General features: G+C 37.5%; 1 protein-coding gene and 1 long non-coding RNA gene across 2 annotated transcripts in view; both read left to right on the top strand.

Annotated features, from left to right (window-relative positions):
- The window catches only part of MESR6 (misexpression suppressor of ras 6), a 524,406-nt gene that overhangs the window by 391,472 nt on the left and 108,034 nt on the right, over positions 1 to 24,900 (top strand). The window lies entirely within an intron of this gene.
- Positions 23,320 to 24,021, top strand: LOC138190994 (uncharacterized). Its single transcript, XR_011177181.1, has 2 exons — positions 23,320 to 23,568; positions 23,923 to 24,021. It is a non-coding gene; the product is annotated as an uncharacterized lncRNA (long non-coding RNA).

The raw sequence follows: 24,900 nt of genomic DNA, 5'->3' as shown, positions 1-24,900 counted from the left end.
GTCTGAAACACTTTTTTCTTTCACATGTCAGCATCGATTAATATTTATTCTCCGAACATTGCACCGATATTAAAGATCACCTGTCTAAACCACTTTGTAGAAGATAGTCTCTTGAAAAAAATTATCCATCGTAGAATAAAATCGAACGAATTTACTAGATTTTTTTAATATCTTTGGAACGATTTAAGACACAATACTGATATCCAATATTTTATTTATAATTCCAGTACGTTGTGATTTTGTATTTTTGAACAAACTCTCGTAACTTACGAATACGATAATTTTATAAATACTCAACCTACGGCTATCCCGCAAAAGAATTGAAAAACAGTACCATTCACAAAGATATTTATAAACACACCCCTTTTTGAAGGATTCGTGGGATATACCATCAGGTCAGAAAAGAGTTCACACAAAAAATGATGCAAAAAGTGTTACTAATCACTTAATCTAGTTAGATCCAACTAAAAAATTCCACTTGATACAAAGAAAAAAAAATAATTTAATTAACGAATTTTCAACTGCAAATACCCAATTTTATATCAACCATTGGGATAATTACATTGTTTCATCACTTTTTTTACCAAGAAAAGCCGCATTGCTGGTACAATTTTAATTAAAAACACGTAATTTTATTCACGAATAAATTTTTCAGAAATCTTCTTTAATAACAATAACGTATTTCTTGCTGAATTACGTAAACTTATTATCTTTAGATTCTAATAATTTCGATACACATCGGATTCTTTTCACTAAGCAGGCGATTTGTCGGGCAATTCATTTGTGTACGTGAAGTTGGCTGCTTTGCGTTGAAATCGACTAAACTAATTGTAAGTAAAATTTTTCACATATATATCAAAAAAGAAGAAACTAGTGAATACTCCAAGAAAATAAAGAAACACACCTTATCCTTGTAAAGAAAAAGATTCGTGATTGAAATGAAAAATTTTTACACTCATTCCACAGAAGAGAATTGAACGTGAAAATGCGAGACGATAATCGTGAAGAATTGTGTTCAAAACCCTTTTTCACTGGGTAAATCACCATCGTCGACACTAGAAATAATCAATTGCTACGTCTGTCCTCAAAAGAAGAATTATGTAAGTATATTCCGAATAAAGATTGCAACAATATTTGACAGCGAAAGAAAGAGAGAAGAAAGAAATTGGGTAAAAGTGAGTTTGAAGAAAAAAAAAAAAACACGCTCTTGATACGAACTGCAGCTTCCCCGACGAATATCGAAACTCACTATCCTCGAGCCTTCCGCATTGCAGAGGTGTGTTTTGGGCCAGATCTACTGACGCACTAACCCTGTCATCCCGAAAATCGACCCCTCCAACAAAACGGATCACCCGGGGTCTCGGAAGCCTACCTGGGCCCTACCTTCCTTCCCCTCGACCCGCGAGGGCTGAAATAGTATATTGTGTAACAAGGACGCAAACTCGGTATTTTCAGGCCAAGCGTAATTTTGCAATACGAGTCGTAGGTGAGCCGAAGACGAATATTGCTAATACGCGAGGCGAAAAGACCGTTGCCTCCACGTATAACAAAAATATGTTGCGCGTTTTCTCACCAAGCACGAAATTGAGGTTAGGATAGCGTCATGTCAGATTTGTTTGCGACAGCGCATGCGCGCGGTACTTCTAGTAGTTGAAAGTGGTCTTTTCTGTACTCCGCGCATGCGCATTCGCAGACTGAGTTTAACGTCATAGAGACGGGTACTTCGTGTACGGAAAACATAAATAGAAAAACGCGTAAGACATGCTCACGTTGTATAAATAAAGTTATCTAGATCGTAGGGTTATACGAGTTTCAGTAATATATTTTTTGCTTCATTTTTTTATGGAATAAGGTGCAAATAATGTTCACGAATTTGAGGACTTTTTAACTCGTGTCTCGAGAGATGTCTCAAAATATGTGATTTTTTCCCTACTGAAGTTAACGTGACGTACAAAAAAAATACTGAATATTTATTACAGTTTCTTCGCGAAATTTTCCAAAATGCATGAAAATAGTAATCCCGTTACTAACAACTTACGAGATAATATACTATTTATTCTTTCAACCCTTTATTTAACGAAAAAGCAGTAAAATTATGTCTCCGATTGAATCATCCACAATCACTTGATTTTCAAAATATATTCGTTACATCGAAAATCTGTGCAGGACGATTAATTCTGCCGAACAATTTATTCACGAACAATACGGTGACCTATCACTCATTAAAACTGGACAACTTTTACAAAATTGGATTCTATGTTAACAAAAGGTGCTCGTTAATTTATCCAATCTCGATATCATTAACGAGTGAAGAAAATTTCTATGAAAAATTGGAGGTTCTCGATTTTTCTTTGTTTTTTTCCTTCTTCGCGTTTTTAGTGTAGGGCATAATTGTCAAGGCATTGAAACTTGCGATAACTAAATTTCAGTGATTGATTTTGAACCCACTACTATTCTCTTAGTTTCTCAGTTTCCACTGGATTGTTCCGACTGATGCATCCTCATACCGGGACAATATCTTGAAACTTCAAAATCCACTGCGCATGCGCGTGTTTTATCGGCTGTTCGCGCAGGCTGGCCATCCCGAGTTTTCAGCTGTCAAACTGTTTCTGGCGGCGATGTAGTTGATACGTATTTTCGAGGTTAGAATCTTAAATAATTGAGGTAGTGATTCGGAAAGGTTTGGGAAGCATTTGTTATTGGTTGGGAAAGTTGATTCTTCAAAGAACGGTCGGAATTTAATGCTTATGCTCATCGAAAATTCAAACGTCCACATTTCGTGTACGTTGGCCGGCCTGCATCGTAGACGAGAATATCGCTACGGGAAGATTTCGCCGACCAATAAGATTGAATCATTTGGCGCATGCGCGGTTGATTTTCAAGTTTCAAGAGATTGTCCCGGTATAGAAATTTTCGATGTCACTTTAAAACACTACACAAACCCTTTTCTACCCTTACTTGCCGTGTCATAATTCGCCAGAGCGAAAACTCAGCAAACTCTTGTCACTCTAGCGTTACCCCGTATTCAAGGAGGAATGAAATTAGCCAGGGCTTATCGGGCCGATCGCCATCGGTGATCGATCGATCCACAATTTATGCACATACTTACATACCCCTATCACCATGTATACATATATTGATGTATGTACGTACACGAGTACTCGAGCCATTCCCAAACGTATCTTATATGCCTGTATGCATGTACGTACATAGTGTCCATAATGTGTATAGGTATGTAAACCTTATACGCGGTTGTTCATCGAGCTCTCAACTTTTGAACCCCGCCGAGCTGAGTGAATAATATATTTGCAAATACTCGCGTGCCTGTGTGTTACTGGCTATACATGAATTTCTCTCTCTCTATATATATAATATATATATATATGTATACCTGCGCAGCTTTCTTTCGTACGTATTACGAAAAGCTGGCAAGTCGCAGGTTTAACAGCATCCCTGAAGAGGGCCGAGCGAATAATCAGCCGCATAGACAGGGTCCCGTGACGAGAGAGAGAGAGAGAGAGTGAAGAAGGAAAACGACAACTGCTGACGTACGTACGAAAAAAATATGCAAATTTCGTCGCTCTCTCTCTCTCTCTCTCTCTCTATCTCTCTGCAGATACTCGTTGTCTGCAAATACGTATACATACCGAGCGTTTGTATACCTACAGCCAAGTGTTTTGCATGACAATGTCATTCCGCTCAACCTATGCAAATTACTGTATACCGACCCCTTTTTTTCTATACCTATTTTTCGCTTTCGGTTTTTCCTTTTATTATTTTTCCACCTCTGGTATAGCTCTTGGTTCGAAAATTCGTTCCTGATTTTTTTCATCTCTTATCTTGCACGGCGATGATTGAATAATCGTTGACTTAGGTTAATTGCTTTTTCAATCAATTATTATCGATAAATCTGTTGATCGAAATTTTCATTAAAAGATTTTCCGATAAATCAGGTCCGTTCGTCCTCATAACCGATCAATTTTTTTCTGTTGCTCTGATGAATTGGCTTTTGTAATCGGTAGTTTTTTTCAAATGATCAATTCGTCAGTCTTTCCAATTAATCCGTTCTATCAATTTACCGTTTTATAGCAGATTCGATCTTTTCAATTGATCATTATTTCTACTATCCGATTCATCTGCCCTTCCGATCGATCGTTTTTTCCGAACAATACATTAAACGGAATCTCTGTTTTCTCGTTCGACGAATAGCACGCATTTTTTTAGTCTCGGATACCAAAATCGTGTCTCGTTTATCGAGTCTTTAAACACGCAAAGAGTTTCAGCGATCGGCGGATTATCGAAGAAGAAGAAAACGCAAACTTTCAATCTCGCATGAAAACGTTCAATTTTTTCAAAATACTTTACAATATTAAAGAACTCATCCAGAAGATAAAGTTTCACATATTTAACATATGGATAACTTTACGAGAAATAACAGTGCCTTCAATTCTTGAAAAATAATTTATCGACGCAGTTGAAAGAACCGTGAAATCGTAAAGGGCAATGAAATTTGTAACACATTGGGAATCAAAGAAAAACCACTCATCTTTATTGTACAACGATCAAGTAAATAATCAGAAAATAGTTCTTCCCAAGAATCCTAATCAAGCGTCCATTTTTCAAGGCTTTTCCGTACGAGCGTTCTCTTCGATGTCCAGTCGATAATTTACCAAAACTCCAAATTCAAAAATATCAAAGCATTGAGTCCAGCGCGAGAATATTCTTCTCAAATTTCTTCTCAATAGTAAAAGTAATCAGATCGAATCTCGACTATAGAATATAATCATAAGTAATCATCTCTGCTCTAGTAAATTTAAATTCATCTATTACGGAAGTAACAAGTAAATAATCGCCATTGTCTTTCCCGGTGATTGAATATTTTTAAGACAAATTCCAAATCTATCGCTCGTAAAAAACTTTGTTGAAAAATAAAAAAAAAAAAAAAAATAGAAAGTGTCCTATATCTAGTTCGAGAGGATAAGAAAGAAAAATGAACCGTTATTTTCAAATAAGCAAAAAAATTGAAAAATTAAAAAAAAGAAAAAAAAACTCTAACCTCAGGCTTATTTTAAATCGTAACTTAGACAGTTGAGTTTTCGTGTCGGATATGCGTGAGTAACGCTTGTATGTCTGTATACAATATATGTAAATTAGTGATATTGTGACGAGGAAAGGCGATGTTACCCCGTGTAGCCGTAGTTTCGGTCGGTTATTGAAAAGCCCTTGAACCATGCAGGAAAAGAGTCCAGGTAGACGAGGACTGAACGAATGCAAATCCGCCGAATTAAAATGGCGCGCGCGCTTAACCTTTGTCAGTTTTTGAACTGTGCAGAGGACCGATTTGCATAAGTGTTTTTCACGTGCAGCTGCAGCAGCGATTCCTTAACCCTGCAGCACAGGTCGAGGCTCCGATCGTGAGACTAGCTTTGGAAGCTGCGCAGGACATTTTTTATAACAATTTAGAATCCTGGGAAATTATCGATTTGATTCATTGCGAGGAGAAAAGTAAACAAATGGAAGAGAAGAGTGTGAGAAGAGAGAAGGAAAAGAAACGGAAGATTAATTTTATCACGAATTCATGATTAATAAACTGAACTGAACTTCGACTACAACAGAAGAGATTATTTTTCACAACTGAAAGTGGGAGAGATGAAAATTAATAAGGGTTGACGTATTGCTTTGTTGCTGCAGTTTGTGCTGTTACAAGAGGAACGGATGGAATAATTAATGAATTCTGCGGTATAATTATCAAATTTGTAATTTATACGATAATCCGTGATTTAACGTTAATTTTTTAATTGTTGCGTACAACGCTATTGAAAATGGAAGAGTCGTTATAATGTGAATCATGATGTGATTTTGTCGTCAAAGATTGAGGTTGTCTGTTTCGTTTTTTCTATACTGAGGAAATATTAAGCTTTTGACCTAAGTGAACTTTCAGGAGTCGGTACACCAAAAATACGTACTTTTCATTAACTCTGTCACGAAATAATCCTAGATCAAGTCATTATATTTATAAGCTGAAAATATCACTTTTGCAAAATCCAGAAGTAGGAAAAGTGTAATAACAAATAATGGATCAAATATTGACTCTGATTGGCTCATTTTTTCTGAGACGACTGTTACTACAACATCGCTGTTTCTACAATACTAAAAAAATAATAGTTCGTCAAATCATGTTGGCATCGTTAAACATTTCAATCAACAACATTGCACCGATATTCTTTATTGATCAACAAATGACAACCTTCAATCGACTACCGATAGAAATTTGAAATCTGTTTCGGTTAAACCTTGTATGAACAATTTTTTTCACAAAACGAACGATCGTGAAGAGAGGTTGAACAAATCTCCTAGGTTTCCAACAATTTTAAACTGATTCGAAATCAAGCATCGATATTCAGTTATAAGCCTCCGTTCCGAATACTAATATTTTTCCAACCATTAAAACAATTTTCGACGAATGTGACAATCAGATAAATGCTCAACTTACGGCTACCTCGTAATAAATTTACAAAAAATTATATCGATTGCCGATCAACAGCCTTCTCCAATAAACCTCATTTCACATTGTTCAACTTTAATTTCCTATTCTTCCGATCTCGCGTTTATTTTCGTGATCGGACCGATAGACCCGATAAATCCCGAACACCTCACATCATGTGCAATCCAGCAGCAACAAAGAATTGTTATACACATCAGCGTGAACTTGACAGAATATCCTATACAATATAAAATTCTCCGTAATACATGAAATTCACATCTGTCGCACTAACGACGCGCTTTTATAAAGAGGAAGAAGAAGAAGAAGAAGAAGAAGAAGAAGAAGAAGAAGAAGAAGAAGAAGAAAATAACAACAATAATAACAATGAAAAGAAAAACTTCCGGGGTCGAGTTTTGAGGGGATGGCTGAGCATATCGGACGAATGGCGCCCTTGTCGAAAATTCGCGGGTAACACGCGTTTGTATCAGGCTGCGTAGCTAGCTGCAGCGGATCCGCTGCCGCCCGCCTTCGGATCTTGAACCGTCGTGAGCGACGTCAGAGCTCGGGAATAAGATATGGAAATTTTCAATTCGGGGTAAAAATGGAGGCAAAAAGAGAGGCGGGAGGAAAAAAACGAGGAAAGAAATGAAAGAAAAAAAAAAAGAAGAAATATTCAAGAATCCACCCCCGGTGCAGGGCTGGAGGGTCGAGGATATGTATTATGCGCGAGGCGGGATGTGTGTGACGTGTGTGGCGGCCATTACCGTCGGGGAAACGGGCGGGAGGGGTTGCCTGGCAACGCCACCGTCTCCGCCACCCCCGATTCCACATATGACGCACACACGCGACCCGGGGACACCCCGTCATCCACCCTCGACTACCCGGCACCCATTCCTCCTCGTCCATTCCAATTCGTCCCTCGATAGACTCGATTTTGTTCGCGAATCGAAAAGAAACGAGCCACTCTCGTGTCGGGGGCGAATGCACTGAACTAAATTTCACTTCTTATTTCACATGGTTACCGGTGAAAAATTTTTTCTACCTTAACGATGGGATTGGATTTAAATTTTGCGTTAACGATGGTAAGGTTGTACCAACGAACGTTTGAATATGTTGTCTGAATTCCAAGAATATATTTAGTACCAGTGTTTAATCGTATTGTGGGTGGAAAAAAACGCTTTATCCGCTCTCAACCCCTTGAAATGTTGATTTTTTTATAGACAAGTAGGTACTCACGAAAAATTAGCTCTCTGGCTCAAGTCTGGCAGGTAGGTTTTTTAATTTTCAATTCCCGTTCATTTGACATGGGAATATTTCACTTTCCGTTAAGAGTTAAAATACTCGTAAACTATTCGACATTTTTTAAACTCATGCACAGGTCCTTAAAGCTGAGTCTTTAAGCTTTCCAAACCTTTGTAATAAAGCATAGTTATCATCATTAGAACACATAGTACAGTCATCTGAAGCGGGGAGCTCATAATTTGGAAGGATCTTTCTCTTACCAATCACTAAAATTTGCACGCGCAAGAACGAAAAACCAAAACTTTTTTTTTAATCACTCTAGTATTCAGTCTGAGATCATAGTTATAAATATACTAAATTTTCTGGATACGAATCTTTTCTTTTGTTTGTTTTTCTAGGGGTTTTTCGTGGTGCGGCACTTTTTTTATCATCATAGAGAGATCAATGCAACATTGAATCTGTTCGTTCATCGTTTGTTGTATTTTTTCCAGTTGAAAAATGCCTCAACAACAACTTGTTGATTTTTTTTTATTGTACAGATACTGATAGAAAATTTCTCCAAAGTTAACGACTGTACAGTGTGGTATTTTCACTGTTACCATTGCAAGGATAAACATTTTTTATCGAATTTTTCATAGTCGAAATAAACGAAATTTCTTTCGGTGTGTAGAAATTTCTTTTTTGCCACAAAATCAGTACCATCCTATTGGAAATATATGTTTTTCCTCTAAAACGTAAAAATAAATAACATCTATGACATTTAGTTCAGCACACTGTTTTTTATTATTTTCTCTCCCCCCAATTGTTACATTATCATTTTTATCAACTTCTAGAATTCTGATTATAAGAAGAAAAAACAACTCTATTCCGTTCCAAGCGTGTGAAAAAATATTGAAACGATTCGTGAACTACTTTCACAGAATTATTCAAACAGTGACACCGTTATACACAGAACGCGTGTTGTGAGATCGAGTTACCGCACGATTCTCCATGCAAAGCCATCTGCTTTAATTTCAACCTGCACTTCTCAAGCTGAATAAGGATGGAAAGAAGAATTTCATCGAACTTCAAAATATTACCACTTCGTGTTAGACAACTATTTCTTATATTCAAATTGGACGTAAGTCAATTGTCGAATGTCAAGAAATGAAAATAAACAATTTTCCGTCGCGATAATTCACGCACACGTTGAAATCGAAACGGATGTGACGGAAATATCGTTAAACGCTTTTATCGAATTTAAGTTGAGCGAAAATTCGAATAATCATTAAACTTTTTTACTCTCGGAAGAATTGCAAGTCATGTGCTGTGCTACAATTCATACAAATGATGTCAAACATCGATCAAATGGAATAAACAATGTCCTTCTTTTAACGCTCACCTTTGCTAAGGCGGCGGTTGAATTCATGCGAGGGGAAAAAACAATTTTGTTCTACAAGTTCAGAGCGCAGTTCAGCCATAAAATTGAAACACCTAGTAAGGAAAATAAAAAATACTTCATGCGCTAAATTCTACTTTTAGACTTGTTCAAAAGAAAAGATAGATAGACAAAGATAGCGAGAGAAAGAGAGAGAATACATACAATACATATACCTATAAGACTGGGACAGGATAGCTCATATCTACCGACCCTTGTGAAGAAGGTGCAAAGAAATGATGAAACATTCTTTGTGCGTGAGTTGCAGTAGAAAAATACTTGATGAGGTCAGACTCTGTATAAATAAAGTGTCAGACTTTTCGTACAGCAGTGGTGAAATTATTATTTCCTACCCTCTGCTCGGAGCCGTTTTCGTTCCCGAGGGGTGCAGTGATACTCGTACTTACTTTAATGAAAAGGAAAAAGGATATAGTGAGAGGAAAATAGTAAGAAACGTCGAATTGTGCCTGAAGGACTTGCGGAAAAAATTTAATTCAAGAACAAAAAGTATCGGTCTTCGATAAACGAGCCTGTTAAATGGGAAATAATCGGTCTTTCAACTGAAACTATAAGATTTGGAACAACATTACTTCATATGGTCTAAACATAAATTTGAAATAATTACGAAAGATTCAAAAGATTTGACTGATCATCATACGTTATAATTAAAACATTTATTTTCTTGGGAAATACTTGGATGATCTGATACGGCGTTTGTCGAGAGTTCATGCAGAATCAAAATGAGTCCACATCCATTAAAACTGGCCGTAGAAGAAAAAAAAAAAGAAAAAAAATGATTCTGGTGATACACGAAGTCAGTTAAAAAACGAAACCACAATATAATCTTGTCAAAGTTAACAGCATCTGAAATTTTTTTACTCGAATTTGAGGTTTTTCATTTTTCTTATAAGTAATTCTTCTAACAAAATCCAACTCGAGGCTAACTTTATTTTTTAAACCCTAACCTTAATATCAATTTCTTTTTTCATATACCAATTCAGTTTTGGTAATAACTAATTGATGTCAGAGTTTCATGAATTTGCGATATTCCGTTTAGAAGTAAACCCGATTCAAATGTTACCGCATTCGAAGAAGTTCCCTCCTCATCAAAATACACGCGGTATTTCCAAAGTCTCGTAACTTTGTCACACGTTGTCCAAATTTTTTGAAAATTCCGCTGTAGTTTTAAGATATCCGTTGAACCTGCTGTAATTGTTTCGCAAATTTTTTTTCTCCCTTCTAGGATCAGTTGAATGAATTTTCTCAACTTAAGAAACATTGATTCCGCGATTGAAGAAATATTTCTCAGTGCTTACATTGAATTTTCATTATTATCCGACTGTATCACAAAAGTAACGTCGTCAAGATATTCAGTTGAAAAAATAACAGGACTGCCTCCGCGGAATAGGAGCGATAATTCGAAGAGTCCGGAAGTGATTTGTCGTCACAGTCGCGGTCTCGACGATGTGTGCACAGGCATATGACCCAAATTGGAATATCGAATCGGTGCAAACAGGACACGCATCCATCGATAGAAACGTCGTGTACAGTGCGGGATTCACATCCTAATACGAATCAAACGGGTCGCATTGACTGTCTTAAATTGGGTGTAACGTTGGTTGTTGACTCTGGGTTATAGCTGGCCGAGTAGCATTCTCGAGGAGCCAGAAAGGCCAAACCCGTTGTGCGATCGTGTGTATTGATGGGTCGATAGGCACCGAAGTATTGTGCAATCAACCGCCTATTTGGTGTCATTGTGCCTCCAGTGGCCGCTTCTCCTTCTCTTATACATATATCCATGAGCTACCTGCGACCTTCTCATCCGCTTCCGCTGCCCTTTTTCCCCTCCGCCTTTCCTTGGGTACACTATCCAGGATTTTCTATCCCGCACAATGCACACTGCCTGCAGGATATATTACCGCACATACACTCCTCTGTCTGTCCGTTTGACTGACTGCTCTCTCTCTCTCTCTGCGTATCCATGGATCCACCTTTTAGGGGTAAAAGGGTTGCGTCAGTTGAAGAGCCGTGCAGGTATCCCAGACTGGGGCTCTTCGCCAGGGAGACCCAAGCCCGTCAAGACTACCTGCGCCATCCGATATTGTCGGCGTCTGCTCTCCCATAACATCCGAGATCATCAAGAATCGATTATCCACGTGCGGGATGATTATTCATGACGAAGCTGCCCAGACAGCAGAAAACTGAAAGTCGCAATAAAGACGTTCGAACGATGTCGTATGAAACGTTTTTTCAACCGCCAAAAGATGTCAGACACCATTTCGACACGATCGTGCAGATGACTTTTAGTTTTCTGTACTGTCTGGGTACTGTGATGCTTGAACTAATCGATGCGATGACTAATCGATGCGGTAAAGACTGTTGTTTAATGTGCCTCGCAAACTTGATAAGCGATTAGGACAGTAAGAATGTCACACTTTCAGAATGGTAACGGACAATGTCGACACGATGTTCATGTTCATTTTAAACCGTGTATTTCACGGCTTACTCGAACGCCAATGTCTTATGCTTTTAACATTTTTCGTAGAATGGTCTGAACAAGTAACAATTTATTTAAATAACCGTATGAACTAACTATTCTGAAAGCCATGGAGTATGACGAAAGTACACAAACACATCAGTGTCATCGACTTTTGCGCCAAAACGTGACTGTAATAATTACTGTAGTTTCTCGTACAGTAAACATTTCACAATATCGATGTTCCGACTTCAGGTACGTCCATTTTTCTTGTGTATGCACATTGAGAATTCGAAAAATGATGCGACTCATGTTTATCCTCGAGTCAAAGTTTACCTTCCGAACCCTATTACAACAAGAATCCAGCGAGTAGGGTCTTCTGTGTATTTTCACACCGTATAACAGTCACCCCCAAAAACGGTCCCGCGACAGGTTTTACACAGTTTCACACCGCCTTTCCAAATACCCAAAACCATATTTTCACAAAAGCCCACTTTGCGTCGTCGAAAAGAAAACAAAAAAAAAAAAGAAAAAAAAAAATACACCACCACCACCTTTACAGAAGGAGAAAAAAGGTAAGCCCGAAGGAGGGGGTCGCGGTTTGGGTCCACGATGGGCCGGATCGGGACGTTGTCCTCTAATGCGGCATTATATTGGTGGCGGTTATTAATGATGTTCGAAGGTAGCTTGCCTTTGATGCCCGTGTGTTCTCATCGCATTGTTCATCAGATATAATATGCCCGTCTGCACCTAGTCGAGCCCTTTTACTTCCCATTGTGCCGCCTCTGTACAGGGCCCCATAAACGTTTGCTCCGGTTCATCTGCATGGAATATAATATAATGCGATATTATTATTGCATATTATCCCCGACGTCTAGTCTGTATGAGGATGGTATTCTCCTTTAATGACGGTTTTGTAATTGTATAACCCGAGCTGGCATTGACGATCACCCCTGATCACCGAGCCTTGGAATACCCGCTGAAACAACCGAAAATGAATCCTCATCCGCTTTCCTCGGCGTTTCATGGTGTTCCGTCAAACTTATTTATACCGGACTGTCTGTGACTTGAAGTTGGCAAAGCTGCCTGCATTGGATCGCGATGAATCTGGGGAAGAGCAAATTGGCAGACCTGCAGCAAGGTTCATGCAATCCAAAGACGGCACTTCAACATCATTGTACGTAATGTAGTACGGTCTCTCATGTCATGCACAGAGCCAATTTCGACAAAGACACTTCGAGGGACGTTTGGAGTTAATGTACCAGTTGCGGCAAGCGTTTAATTCAGTTGTGGCCATTTTCGTTATGGCATATGAGATGAGATTATGGGCACAAGTAGTACAAAACTGATCGAGTCCAAGCATAAACTAATTTTCAAAAAATCAACTGCATGTACCAACTTCCTGCCATGTGTAAAGGATCTCAGTTCCGTATAATCTATACTCTGGTTGACGAAACAATCTACACACAGAGAAAGGATTTGTTGAATTTAGCAAGTATGGCTATCAAATATGGCGGAGAGAATTATTTTTCGATTCGAAGAAATTCTATTTGATTTAACAAAAAAATTAAAAAAAAATGGCTGCGTGTACTTATGTACGCGCGTGAGAAGTTATACTTCTTTGGCATCATTGAACAAGCCTTGCCGAATTTTTTCAGCTTCCTTGGCAGCTTGCTTTCGATTGTAATAGTTTTTACACATTTCCGCATTTGTTTTACCCATCTTGAAAACTGGAATAGAAATTGAATAAATAATTTATAAATAATAATACATACGGATAGTCAACCTCAATTATATTGGAGCACTCGAAAAAGTATATAAGCACAATTTTTTTCACTAATATTTACGAATAGTAAATAATATTAATCAAAATATTCAATTTAAATCACCACTGAATATAATTTATTAGCACATATATAATTCGCACTTGTATGAAACTAAAACACATGTTGTGAATGTAGAAACTAGAAACATGTGGATAAATATTATAAATATGAAAACAGTGATCAGAGGCGACGAGCGTGCCAACATGCGCGACTAATGGAGGTTCTATTTCTATTTTGTTGGTAGCTATGAGCGGTTTAGCGGGCAGCTTCAACCTGTTACTTTTGTGTTACAGTGATGCGCGCGCATCTTGAAATTTCACTCTCAACGCGCCTAAAGAAGTATAACTTCAAAAAGTCATCGAGACAATAATGTGCGTTACCAATATTGAAATCACATTTATTTGAATTAACAAAACGTTTCATTTGACATATTTGGTGAATTTATCAATTATTTTATTGTATGTTCTTCGCGTCAACTAATTCGGATAAACAATGCATAAAAATGTTCCATATTTTGATAAACTTTATACCAATGTTGAAAATTGATCATATTGTTGAGTTATTGCAATTTCAAATTTGGCACAGTTTAGTACGAAGGAATTGACAACAGTTGAATTTGCATTTTGGTCAGCTGCGTTCCCTCGACAATATTTGATAAAGTCTTTAATCCAAACTCTTTGTATCAGAAATCTCAAGAAATTAAATCATAATCACCAGGGAACCAAAATAGAAAGTTCCTGATGTTTTCGATTGTGAAATTAGTTTTACAATCAGGAAAAACCGAAAAATGAAGGATTGTTGCGCTGACTCAAATCTCAAACTTTACCTCATTTCGTTTGACAATTTCAGCCGACATTCTGAAGAATCAGAATAAATTTTCCCTCCAATTTCTCAAATATCGTAAAATTTTCACGTTTTAAAAGTCTTACATAACTTCCAACCTCACGTGTATAAAAAGAAAACAACCACAAAAATCACATCAATTTTTTCACTTACCCCGACTGAACAATGTTTAAATTTACTGTCAACTAAAACAAAAATTTGCAAAAAAGGTCCACTTCGAAATTTCTTGATTTCCGCCAATCTTAAATATATCAGATTTGCAATAATTTGCCACTGAAGTCGTCACACATCCAATCTTGCGCAGAATTTCTGTACGGATGTAAGAAATACGTTTCGCGGTATACATATAAGACGCGTTAGTAATGGTAACAAGGTTATATTATATATACACGCGCCTGACGGTGCGGGTGAGGCGTTTATACATGCCACATCTATTAAATTATCATCGGTAATTGAATTCGAGATCCCATTCATACGCCCGCGAAGCTGTAGGTCTCATATCCGTTTACCGTGCTCAACTCCTCGTACTCCAATATTATACATGCCTATAGCTACAGAGCCGGCAGTCGCCCACCCTCTCAGGATCCATGCATACACCGATTTTCATACGCTGGAACGGCGCGAGCAGAAATCCACGCTTCGCGCGCATGCGCGGAGATTTCTCTTGCGGAAGAACGTGCGTGTCTGGGACGTAATGTAAGAAGTGAAACCAGGCGGGCTATTCAAATTGATTCAGCGCGTATCGTCTTCATTATTATTATCATCATTATTATTAGCGTCATTGTAATATTACACGATTCCGTTCTCAATGCCTTTTTTCGCAATGTCGTTCACCGATACGTATAATATTTTTTTGTGTATACGTAATTGTGATACACTTGTCGAACGTTCAGGCAACTATTCGTCCGACGATCGTAAAAAATCTGCGTCGATAAGTTTACAATGAAAAGTAGTTATCGGTGAAATTGATGATACATCGATTTTACAAAATTTTATTACATGTGAGAATAGATGCAGTAAAGTTATCAGTTTCAGAATTTTTATACGAACTTTCAACAATTTGTAACGTTCTAACGATTTTTTTATGTATCCTTACGCTCTTACTACAAAGGCTTAAAAAGTTATTGGCGAATTGTGTCAACACTTTTTGACAGCTACCAATCTATTAGTTAATAGGTCGTTGGGAAAAATGGAGTAGTTTTCTCAAATTGTTTTACTAAATGCTGGTCATCAGCGTGTAAAATTATTGTGATTCCTTTTTCACACCGAAACAACTATGCATGCCTAGTTAATATTTATAGTGCAATTCTTATCGGTTTTGAACAGTCTTTTTTTGATTCTTGACTGAAGCCAGAAAAGTCTCGTTTAGCGGAACACGAGGCAATTACAATCATTTCCTTACAACTAATTCTAAGACACTTAACTTGTTTAATATTAATGTGTCTGTGGAGTGATATAAAAACTAAATTAGTTTTCAATTTACAGGCTACTAATCCATAGGTATGATTGAGTGCGTACATTTTTTGTATAATTTGAAATCTGTTTTACCTGCCATTCCTCTGTGTGTTTGCAACCAAAATCTTAAACATTCTTGTCAAAGAATTTTGTAAACCGGAATAATCGCTAGAAAAAAAGAGTACAAAAGACTACCGACGACGACGTGAGATGAGTATAAAAAAATTGAGTTTTCTGTACTTCAAAGTCAGATTTTCCCAGTTTCTTTAAAGTTAACTAATTCCATCGAGTTTCCCAATATCGAAAAATCGCTATCGCAGTTCAACCCCATTTCCGATCGGTTGAAAACCCGACTGTGATTTTTCGACGGACATGTGTACGATTCAAGGCACGTATGCATATAACATAAGAGTATCGCGAGGACATATGTTTGATCACATAGGTTACACAATATAATGCGCTTCGCGTAGACGTATTCATAAATAAATTATACACGGTAGAGAAAGTCCATAGAAGAGAGGCTTAGCTCTTGCATAGTTGCCCGCAGTTTCAGGGTCCCGTTATAAAATAGGCTGTACCACTTAACATGGCCGAGGATATTAAATCTTGCGCTGTCTGCTGCAGAGAGCTAACCTTTTCCGGCACCCGGTGGCTCGACTGATTTATTACAAAATAACCCTTTTTCGACCCAAACCCACGGCTGCAGGGGGTAATCGTATGCATTTCACGCTCTCCCCTCAATCAGCGTTCCTCTCTCTATTTTCTATTTTCTATTTTTCCCCACTTTCGTCCGGCGCGCACATAAATTAAAAATTTTGCATTTCGCCTCCTTCCTCCCTTCGGCTCCCCTATTTTTGCCACTTTTTCAATGCCGCTGTACAAAGGTCGAAGGTTCTGCCCTGCGTCGGCAGCTTCGAGGGATCGCCTCGCTCCCCAGACACGCGTACCTGGCCGACTTTGGGACACGGAAACACGTTCAAATTCAAACTGAAATTCGGCTCGAGTGAATGTCTATGGTGTGCAAATATTTAACACGTGTTAAGGACCCTCACCAAACATTCCCCTTCGGGGGACACGCCGATATCTGTCGTTACAATGCCTCGAGTATGTTTACTCGGGTTTCAACTTGACCCCCAATAATACGCCTAATTTTTTCAATTTTATACCAGTTTTTCAAGCAGGGGGCTCTGAAGTACCAATCTATTGTCTTGACAGCATTCCTTTTCTCTTTTAACTCACTGTCGTTACGAAAAAGGACGGAGCTTAATTTTTCTAACATTTTTAGGATCATCAGGGAATTTGAAAATAATAATTAATTGCATATTCATAGTTCTGATCCAATTCGAAAATTGTAACAAATTTATTCCCTACCGATTTTAGTGTATGCAGCATATACATATAATTCATGTGATAAGCCCAATTATCAATTTTACAAAACAGCGAAAATCTTATTCCAAATTGACTAATTGTACGCCAGGTGGCGGTCGGATCAATGTGATCGAGTTAAATCTCATTCAATTATCTAAACAATTTTTTTTCCAGAAGCTGGTAAGAAAAAATTAATATTTCTTCTTTCATTTTCGAAAGAAACGCGTACGCATTGATTATTCATCGACTTGTTAGTATAATCACGAGTTCCTTCAATTTCAATGGAATTACAGTCAAATTTAGAGCAACTGTAAAAGGAGTTCAAATAAATATCGTTATTATCTGCCTATTGACTCGTCTTCTAGTTGATCGGAGCACAATCATTCTCCTCTTATATGATTCCTGAATTTCGGACTTATTATTGATCTCTGACACATAGTCATAGGAAACCAAAATATGATACAGTTGTAATCGTGTGAGTGAAAACAGAACCCGAATAAAAAAATCCGCCAAAAAAAGTGAACTGCTAATTTTGAGAACCTCGACGTCGTTTCTAATGCCTCGTTAATTGTCGAGCACGTCACAATAAGAAGATAAAAGTAATTCGAGTAATCTCTTCTCTTAGACCAAGTTTGTGGAAATTGTTAACCGTTCCCAGGTCGCTTATTTTTAACCTGCTTTCGCGGCTCTCCCTAAACTCCAGAGCTGATCTCTCCTCTTTCTCACGTCTCTTTCATTTCCCTCCTTCCACCGTATTATTTCTTTATCCTCGTTTAGCGTGAGGAGGAAAGCGTGAATGGACAGCCATAAGCACGCTGAATAAACGCGGTTGAATACCGTCCTGAAATTAAGCGGACAAAATTGGACAGCCAGGTTTGCCATTCATTAATACTGAATAACTCCCTTTTTCACTATTCTGTTTTGTTCCTCAAGACTATTTTCTATAAAACTTTACTAAAATACTTTTTTTTTTAATCGCGTTGGTATCGTTAGATATTCAGTTTTACAACATTGCGTGGACATTGATTATTGTTAACAAATTCCAATATTAAACTGACTACTGAAATCTTTTTCAGGGAATTTGTAGAACATAGACGTCTGAACAAAGTGAACTGTCTTGGGACGAAATCGAACGAGAATTCCGAGAATTTTAAACAGTATAAAGTTGAAATGAGGAAGCTTTTGCTTGATATTCCAATTTTTTCAATTTATCGATTTTCAAAACGATTGTCGTATAACCTTACGAAGAGAATAATTGAAATTATATCATAATTTCTAAGAAGTATGGATTTTGGGCCAACCAACCTCCTTAATTTATCCGTTGAAAATAAACTTCTGAATATTTTGATCGTGATTTAAAATATGTATTGAATGTTCAGTAATCACATTCACTAATTACTAGTTTTACCCACGGCGCAAATTTTTCAAGCTTTAAATATGTCTAAACAAAGAATTTGAGATTCTCAAAAACTATGTCACACGCAACAAAGAAATCGCATTGAAACATAATTTCTCTCAATAATCAATAAATCTCTTCATACCGCTGCGATGTTTATAAATAGTTTTTATAAAAATGTTCCGGCAACATTTGTCAGAAATACGATAATTCGAGGTGTCTATCTAAAAGCAGGAATAAAAATCAAAACATGCTTGCCAAAGTCACCAACACTCAGCAAAATTATTGAAGTCGATTCGGTAATGGCATACCTATTTTGAAATTCTTTTGGTTCAGTAAATACCGAGAAGCGTTTTCCGCCTCGTAAAACGAACCATGACGGAAGCAGAACTCCGAGAGCTTTACTCGAGTGCTTCCGTAGTTCGGTTTCCACAGTGGCCTGAACCGAGTTTAATCGACGTTCTGAACCCAGAGCAGAATGAATTATACTCGAGTTTAGACGATGAGGAAATTAAACGGGCGTTAAGTAGAAGCTTTGTGCCGAATATAAACAGTGAGCAGGCATACGCACCCCGGATTTCAGATTTACATCATGGCTCAATTCCACGCGCGGTTTTCACCAGAGCTTTTGTACTCCGCGAGTGAGCTTGCGGATTTTATTTCCTTTCTGCTTTTGCGTCGAGTCGTCGGTTTAGAGCCTCTCAATTATATGTTCCTGTAACTCGTTATAATTTCACGCGATGTTCAGCACCGAAAAGCCGCGATCGAGAAAAAATCACACCTGAATAATGAATGTCTGGTTTTTACTCACGAAGTCATCATAACATGCAGCAAGAAATTTCAAATAATTAATTTTCAACTATAAATACCAAAATGTTAGAGGAATCACATTATTTTGTAGTTTGTTTATCGAAAAATTCAAAACGACTATCCGATTTTGATAAACAATTGCGAATGAATTTCTCACAAATCAATCTAGTTGGATTTTATATATGGGGCATTCCATGTCAAATTTACCCCTTTTTTCCCTCACCATTTTTGATTCGTTCCGCGATTTTTTATACGATTCTACCATCTAAAAAAGACACTCTTGAAATTAAAAAAAATTTTTTCGCTAACCTTTTTTTGTTAAATATTATTCAAACCAATTTCGAAAACGGTCTTGATTAATTTTAAAAATCTGAAAAAATTCTGAAAAATCTAGTTTCTCATTCCGATCATACCGACACCCGACCGATAATGGGCTGATTTTTTCTTCTATTTTTTTTTAGCACTTTAAACATTTTCAACAAACGAAACACCATCTTGAAACGTTATGAAAAATCTTCAAAAAGTCTAAAAAATTGAGTCTTTCATTTCGATCATCTTGACACCTGGACCATGATGGTCCGATTTTTTTTTTCGATTTTTTTTTTAGCACTTTTAACATTTTCAACAACATTTTCAATGCATAACGTTGCAAGATAGAGTTTCGTTTGTTGAAAATATTGAAAGTGCTGAAAAAAATCGAAAAAAATCGGACCATCATGGTCCAGGTGTCAAAACGATTGAAATGAAATACTCAATTTTTGAGAATTTTTAAAGATTTTTCGTAATGTTGCAAGATAGAGTTTCGTTTGTTGAATATGTTTAAAGTGCTAAAAAAAATAGTAGAAAAAATCGGCCCATCATCGGCCGAGTATCGGTATGATCGGAATGAGAAATTAGATTTTTGAGAATTTTTTCAGATTTTTAAAATTAATCAAGACCGTTTTCGAAATTGGTTTGAATAATATTTAACAAAAAAAGGTTAGCGAAAAAATTTTTTTTAATTTCAAGAGTGCCTTTTTTAGATGGTAGAATCGCATAAAAAATCGTGGAACGAATCTAAAATGGTGAGGGAAAAAAGGGGTAAATTCGACATGGAATGCCAGATACATTCATTGCTGAATTGAAAGTTTATTATCTGTAAATTGCAATAATTCGATGTATCGGATTTTCTCACTAATTGAAGTAAATCATTCGAGAAGAAAATTAGCTATTTTTTATTAAACTACATTCATTGCTATACAGTTTAAGAAATGTTCGTTAGATTGGAAAAAACATTTTGTTTAATTAGCTTCAAGTAAAACCTGTGTTTTTACGCGGTAAAAAGCTCACAAAAATTAATGAAATTTATTGTGCCTCAATCAATACTTTATTTGACATGAATTTAAAAAAATACTATGTTCAATTTATTGATTATGCAACGTAGAAATGATAACTTTCTCTTAGAAACTATTTTATTCACAATTGCTCTCCCAATTCATCCAATCTCAATACGAATATGGATTTGAAACCAATTTCAACACACTGACAATGATATCCAATGATTCGATCATTAATTTCTGATTAAAAAGAAAAGCAAAGAAGAATAAGCAATTTGTTCGAATCACAAAAATACTTTACTAAACCAACCAAAATGTCAACCAGATAAATTTTGAATGAATCAAAAAAAAAAGATGAATCTTCAAATCAAATAGTATATTGTGTAACAAGGACGCAAACTCGGTCTTTTCAGGCCGAGCATCATTTCGCAATACGAGTCGTAGGTGAGCCGAAGTCGGATATTGCAAATACGCGAGGCGAAAAGATCGTTGCTTCTTTGTTGCACACGATTCTTTATATATCAAGAGTATGTTACACGTTTTTTCACAAAGCACGAAATTGAGGTTAGGATAGCGTAATGTCAGATTTGCTTGCGACGGCGCATGCGCGTAGTACAGAAAAGACAACTTTATACTCCTAGGACTTAAAAGTGGTATTTCCAGTAAGCCGCGCATTCGCATTCGAAGATTCACTCAACCGTCATAGAAACGAGTACTTTGTGTACGGAAAAAATGCATGAAAAAACGCGTAAAACATGCTCGCATTGTGTTAAAAAAAAATTCTTCGTCGACTCAAATCGAATCAAGTGCTCAAACGTTTCTTTGTACAGAATGAAAATAAAAACAAGTCAATAAATAAAAACACCGTCGAACAAACTATTTCGTTGAGTCGACGGAAATTTCACTGCGAGTGCGAGTGTGAGTGCAGCATATAATTTAACCGAGTTCGGTGCAACGAGACTGGCTGCCGCACACATGGCAATCGCATGGCGGTGAGTTTCACCCCTTGCTCCAAAGCAAAGAGCGGATGATCGGTCCGTCGATCTCCGTCTGGCGTTCGCCTTCCTGGCATGCAGGTACGCCGCAGGTAAAGGACGAGGACCAAGCGAAGACTACGAAGCTAGATTTTATCCCCGAAATTATACGTCTGTCTCGGCTGTCTACCCTGCTCTCGCGATATCAAACGCTAATCGTATGTTCCGACGACGAAACTCTCTCTCCCGCTCTCTTTTTATCTCTCTTTGATCGAAGGAAGAGGAACAAGTAGAAAAAGAAATGGAAGGAAGGAAGGAAAGAAAGAGAAGGAGATAAAGGATTGGGATTCGAGAAACAAAGGGTATGAGATACGGGAAAACGGAAGAGGAGAAAGCTGTCAAGCTCGAGGTCACAATTCTGCACTCCGGAAAGTTATGCGTGAAACGTTTGGGAGTCAAATTGTACGTCGGTGAGATGAAAATTTGCCACATTTTTCAAGAAATAACAAAGCATTTTCATTCATGGATAGTTGAATGAAATCTTGCAGCTCTTTCAACCTATCTGCCTTATATTTTGATTTCAGAAAATCTTTTCTTGTAATTCTGTGATATTACAAATTATTCAGTTGTGTTGAAAATTTTTCTTCGATCCGTTGATTCGTTTCGGATTTTTCAAACACATTATTCTTATTCAGCCACATGGAAAAAAATCTTGATTCGGAGCAATCAACATTTATTGAAGCTGAGTGAATATTTCTTAAGCTTAGTGTAAAATGCTAGATAAATCGACTAACGATAAATGTATCGTCACCAACTCGTGTCGAATCAATTTTATTAGATCATCTGGAATTTTTTCAATTCTAGTGAATAGTTTTTTATTTCCTGTATTCGAGAATTCTACAAATTTTCTTCGTTAAAATACTATTGCAAGTTAGTTAAAGAATTTATCCTCTTAGTGTTCAAATTATATTATAATACGTTAGGAAATCACTAGAAATCAATATAAATCACTTAATCGAGTAAAATTAAACTTAAAAATCACTCGAAATCAATGTTGAACAGTGCTTCAGCATCAGTTTATTGTTGCACGAACATCAAATTATTCCAATATTTACAGTAAAATACGGTACGATTGACGATAACAGAAAATAATATAAAATTTTTTAAATCAGTCACACATAGCAGATTTTTCTGATTACAACAACAGATTACAGTTTAAGGGAAAAATATTCGGAAGATATAAGATAGTTAAAGAAACTTCATCACTACGTTGTAAGAAAAATCTTCGAAAAATAGAAAGCCTTTCAAAGGATATCTGTACAAGTTTCCAATATTTTTTTCCCGACTAGCAAATGTCGATTCGGCAAAACGACGACACACGGATTTCTTCATTTTGACCCAAGAGTACGTCAAATATTTTTTGTCGAATACGGCCTTTCGTAATTCGCGATGTCTCCTTATTTTCAAACTAAGGGACCGATCGCCCATGCGGAAAAAAAATCGATCTTGGTTGATCGAGGAGATCGTGTCGCGGGAATATTTTCGTCCGCAGGTCAGGAGAGCCAACACAGTCAAAACAATGAGTTACGATGCGTTAAACTCTTCCGCGTCAAGCGGGATATTGAAATTACGTTTTCACGACTACTCGTAGCATTAAGGGATCGTCTCAGTGTGAAATTTTCAAAAAATTGTTTTTTTTTTTTGCATTATCGTATAGTATACACTGTTCTAAACATTCTCTCAAATTTTTAAATCGAAATTCAAATTATTACGGTCGCTACAGCGTTTCTTGTAGAAAGGGAACGGGTTTTCTACCTGCGCGAGTACTAAGGTGCTTAGGTTCTATAACCTTGCAGAATAAACTGTCCAAGCATTTCAGTTCGTTTTTGACATCCACCACGGATAGACGTACGAGAGAAACCCCCAAGAAAAAAATCAAGACCTGGCATCGCCGATTGATCGTAAGTAAACGATTTATATAAACTTTTCCAACTTCAATCTTTAAACGCGTTTTTCTCAGAATGGTGTTTTTCAAAACGGTTTCCACTCTCAAAGGAAGAGTTTTAAAGATATCTAGTTCCAATTTCGGGAGAACATTTTAAACGTCATTCTTTATCGCGCTATGGAAGCTTTTTTTTTTTTTTTGAAAACTTCCTATTTTTTTTTACGAAAAACTGTCGAAAAAAAGGGCCACATTCGACACTTTTTGTTCAAACCGCCGCCATTTTGTCAAATTTGAAAAAAAAAAAAAACCCTCCATAGCGCGATAGCGACTTTCCTACAGATCAATAATCTTTTTGAAATTTTTTTTTCAGATCAAAATTGCGGCCGTCATCGTGGAAACCGTGCAGCACCTTTTTTTTTCACGTGAAATTACAACAATTTATACAACAATGATGCACTCAATAAATAAACTTTAAAAAAATCATTTTGTATTCTTCACAAACGTATTTATTTATGAAAAAAAAACCGGACCGATTAGCTTATGTGAACATTAAAAAAAAAATTCGCGAAAATCAGTGATTTTTCGGAGTGTCACACTGAGACGATCCCTTAATCACTCACCAGTCAGTTGACAATAAGAGTTCTCTAAGCCTCCCGGAATGACCGAATCGACCGTTCGCTGTCTTTCTAACCTAAAAACACTTCTCATCACCCGATGCATAACCTCTGCAAGCCGCGTTCGACGGCCGAAGATTGAGTTGGCTAGCCTGCGAAAAGAGACGCGAAATCTCGCGCATGCGCAGAGGGACGATCAGGCTGGTAAGTTTGGCCGTTTCCTCTCGGTAAAACAGCGACGGGCGAACGAAAGTGGAAAGTAACGCAGACCGTATGCGCGGCGATATGCAAAGACTGCCCGAAGAGGGGTTAAGATAAAATATGGCTCCCCCCGGGGCCCGGCTCCTCGGGTATCCGGGTGGCGTCGAACCCTTTCAACGGTCACCGGGACGGGCGGGATGCGCCCCCCGACCGATGTCGCTCATTGTGCATCTAATAATGAATTATATTCTCCTTTTCCGCCGAAGCATGTATTGTAATAGTTTTTAGTGCCGGTGCCGGCGGCGCGGGAAGAGAAAAAGAGGCAAAAAAGACGAAGAGGAAAGGCGATGTGACGGGCCGAAAGGGGTGTGTTCGCTCCTTGCGTCGCCCTTCCCTGTCCGTAGAACCGAACCAGGAACCGGGAACCAGGAACCGAATCGAACCGAATCGAACCACCTTTGCATATTACACGCCTGCAGCAACGCCTGGCGCAGGTATATTTTTGGAAAGCGACTAAACGACAGACCTTCGAC

This window comes from Neodiprion pinetum, chromosome 5 (genome assembly GCF_021155775.2).
Source record: "Neodiprion pinetum isolate iyNeoPine1 chromosome 5, iyNeoPine1.2, whole genome shotgun sequence".
Taxonomy (NCBI): Eukaryota; Metazoa; Arthropoda; class Insecta; order Hymenoptera; family Diprionidae; genus Neodiprion; species Neodiprion pinetum.
Note: the sequence above shows the minus strand (reverse complement) of the source record. Positions and strands in the feature narration are given on the sequence as shown.